General features: G+C 29.6%; 1 long non-coding RNA gene across 3 annotated transcripts; it reads right to left on the reverse strand.

Annotated features, from left to right (window-relative positions):
- Positions 1 to 1,089: 1,089 nt before the first annotated feature.
- LOC131620968 (uncharacterized) lies at positions 1,090 to 3,368 on the reverse strand. 3 transcript variants are annotated; one of them, XR_009289390.1, is made up of 4 exons: positions 3,026 to 3,368; positions 1,827 to 2,768; positions 1,447 to 1,695; positions 1,090 to 1,320 (listed from the first exon to the last, which is right to left on the reverse strand). It is a non-coding gene; the product is annotated as an uncharacterized LOC131620968 (long non-coding RNA). The 3 variants fall into 3 exon arrangements; XR_009289389.1 differs by having other exon boundaries at positions 1,447 to 1,547; positions 1,621 to 2,768; positions 3,026 to 3,367; XR_009289388.1 differs by having other exon boundaries at positions 1,447 to 2,768; positions 3,026 to 3,367.

Here is a 3,368-nt window from a genome sequence, read left to right on the forward strand (position 1 = left end):
GATAACCTACTCTTGGAGTAAGAATATCCCTCCTCAATTTTAAATTGCTTCATTTTTTAAAATTATTTGTAAAATGATTATTAGAAACTTCATTCATAGTAACCAAAACAAATATTGTTGGTAGATATTAAGAATAAAATAATATAAAAACAATGTAAATAAAATTAAAAAATTTGTAATAAAAATTAATTAATTAATTACATCAAAGTCTTCCTTTTTAATTACAGTGTAAACTAACTTTACACATTCATCCAATCAAAAATTTTACACTTGTCATGTCATATTATTTTTTTTAATTAAAATTATGTTTTAATAAAAATTAATTAATTAATTACATCAAAGTCTTCCTTTTTAATTACAGTGTAAACTAACTTTACACATTCATCCAATCAAAATTTTTACACTTGTCATGTCATATTAATTTTTTTTAATTAAAATTGTGTTTTAATTAGATATATGGTTGTGATTGGTTGACAGTGTAAAACTATTTTACACGGTCGGTGCATATCCCTTTTTCTCTATTATTATTATAACTATTATTATTGATGGTTTATTATTTTTATTATTTTATTAATATTATTACTATTATATTGATTGTTATGATATTATTATATATTTATTAAAATTATATTTATATTTTTTATTTTTGGCTATTGTATAATATACAAAAAATTATAATATTTATAAATAAAACTATTTCTAATATTATTATATGGATAGTATTATTATATATTATATTATTATATATTATTATTTATATGATTATCATTAAAAGTAGTGCTGAAATATTATATTATTATTTATTTTTAATGTAGGGTTAAATTAGTAAATAATACATTAGGTGTATGGTCAAATTAGTAAATAACCCATTAGGATTTTTGCTAAGAATGCTTATCATGGTGACATGTGGCTAGGGTTGCCATCATGACAACCTTCCATTTATGTATATTAAGATTAAGATTAAGATAGCCTAGTACGCAGCACTACCAATGTCTAATATAGAATTATATATATATATATATATATATATATATATATATATATATATATATATATATATATATATATATATATATATATATATATATATATATATATATATAAAAGTTACATGAGATTAACCATTGCATTTTTATCCATCTAAATACAATAGTATCTAAGGGCTGCATTAGAGTTTCTCTTGGAAGAGTTCCTTCTTGTATATCAAATCAATTTGGTTGCTTGAAGACCATCGATGACCGCCATGCGTATCATTGCATCTTTCCAGCACCGACATCGGATGATACAATATATTGTTTGTGTCCTAAGAAGACTCGGTACCTTTCACCATAGAAGTTCAAGTGAGCTTCTCAACATGGTATATATGCTTTTTCACATAAATAAAAAAATGAAGGCTAGCAAGTATAGTTAAATTGCCATTTTAAGTTAGAAAAATGGAAAACTTACCCAACAGATTCAATGTCAAGAGGCATGAAATATGCTATACCAGTATAACAAGTGTAGCCAGAGTATGTAACTTCTGTTGCCCCGAATAACTTTGCCCTCACCTATTCACAAAATAATACAATTAACACAATACTAAACCAAAAACTCATAATTAAAGAGAGAATTTTATAGGACCTAGGACCAAATCCCATCTGCTCCAACCAAGAGATCTCAATCATATTTTTGACAATTCTCCAGCACCACTGAAACCTACAACATAATTGATGAATGTGACGTGACACGATTCATAAGCCAAATAATGTCTAGTCATATTAGTCTTCAAAATAATACCTATAATAGAATGTGAGGAGTATCTTCAATTTAAAAGTTTCTATAATTACCTTAGTTCCATGATCAACAAAATCAACAACATTACTGGAATTCATAATGACATCTTCCCCTACTGTACGAACAAGAATCTCTTGTAAAGCCATTTAACTAACAATTCGCAGGAGATGCTTATGTTTCATATAATAAAACTTAGAATGCATCTTCTATCACCTGTAAAATAAGATTTAACTTACCAAGACTCAAAAACTCCATGACAAACCCACTAATTCTATCACCTATGATGCAACCAACTCTCATAACTTCTTAAGCAACATTCAAATATATAGCTTCTAAAACAAGGCCAACTAAATATAAATTATAAATATGCTCATTAAATTGTGTCTCTCTTTAGCAACATGCTTCAGCAAACTATCTTGAAATGGTGTCTCTAGAATAATAGAATTTCATTCCTATGCATATTTTATTTATCAAATCAAGTAACCAAGAATTCCACACTGAAACTAAGATAATAGTATCACTGCGTAAGAATACACAAAACTTGTAATTACTGTGAAATTCCTAAAAACGTGCAAATCATACAATTATTGCAATTAGAAACCCTAAAAAGAGATCAAAATTCTTAATCAATAAACAATCGATATCTCTGCATACCAAGACCTAATTTTCATAGACGTGATGACAATCATTTAGGAGGAGTACCAGGGATACTGGCCTGCTGGACTTCAAGATCGTTGAGCTGCTGCTCACAATTCTTTTCGTTGATAAAAGGAACGAAGAGCACAAGGAAGGTGGTTCTAGTGATCCAAGTGATCGGTGCTTTTGAGGAGTTTGTTAGGGATGATTGAGGTGTCAGTGTAGGCTTGTTTGCTCCAGGAGGCGATGGGGGAGCGCGATATCTAGGTGATGATGGAGTCTTGGGAATTGTTTGGTCTGTTAGGTAGAGAAACACCGCCGCTTCGACTTTGAGATGCCATAGCCGAACAATAGAGTCTCTGAAGATAATATCCGAAGTAAGAATTTAATAGCACAAATGCAATTTGCATCAGTAGAAGAAATCAAGCTACTCATATATAACACAGACTCAAAATCTAGAAGATCATTCCTATATGCAGGGTTATCTTTGACAGATGTAGACTCTATACCTTTTTATCATTATCATCAAACCTTAGGAATCAAAAACTAAGTTTTTAGGTCAAAAGAATTAAAAAAAGTTCAGAATCAAAATCGAAATTGAAGAAAATCGACAAACCTGGTGAAAACCAAAAGTGACAGATCTTGAAACGTGAAATCGAAGCCTAGTGTTTGCCATTGTTTGTTGAAGAGAGAAAGAGAGAGATTGAAAGACTTGACACAATGAAATTTGGGGAAGATAGAGATATTACTTACAGAAATTGATTTCAGATATTGAGATTGAGGGATTGTGATTTGGGGGAAAGGATAGGGTTTCTTAGGGGAACGTGTAGCGCAAAAATGTGAAAGCCAAATTCAAATGTGAAGGATAGAGAAAGTGGGTGAAGGAAAATTAGAGGGATGAATAGAAAAAATAGGCGCTAGTTGGAGTTTGAGGTGTAGTTGAATAGAAACACGTGGAG

The sequence above is a fragment of the Vicia villosa genome, linkage group LG7 (assembly GCF_029867415.1).
Source record: "Vicia villosa cultivar HV-30 ecotype Madison, WI linkage group LG7, Vvil1.0, whole genome shotgun sequence".
Classification (NCBI taxonomy): domain Eukaryota; kingdom Viridiplantae; phylum Streptophyta; class Magnoliopsida; order Fabales; family Fabaceae; genus Vicia; species Vicia villosa.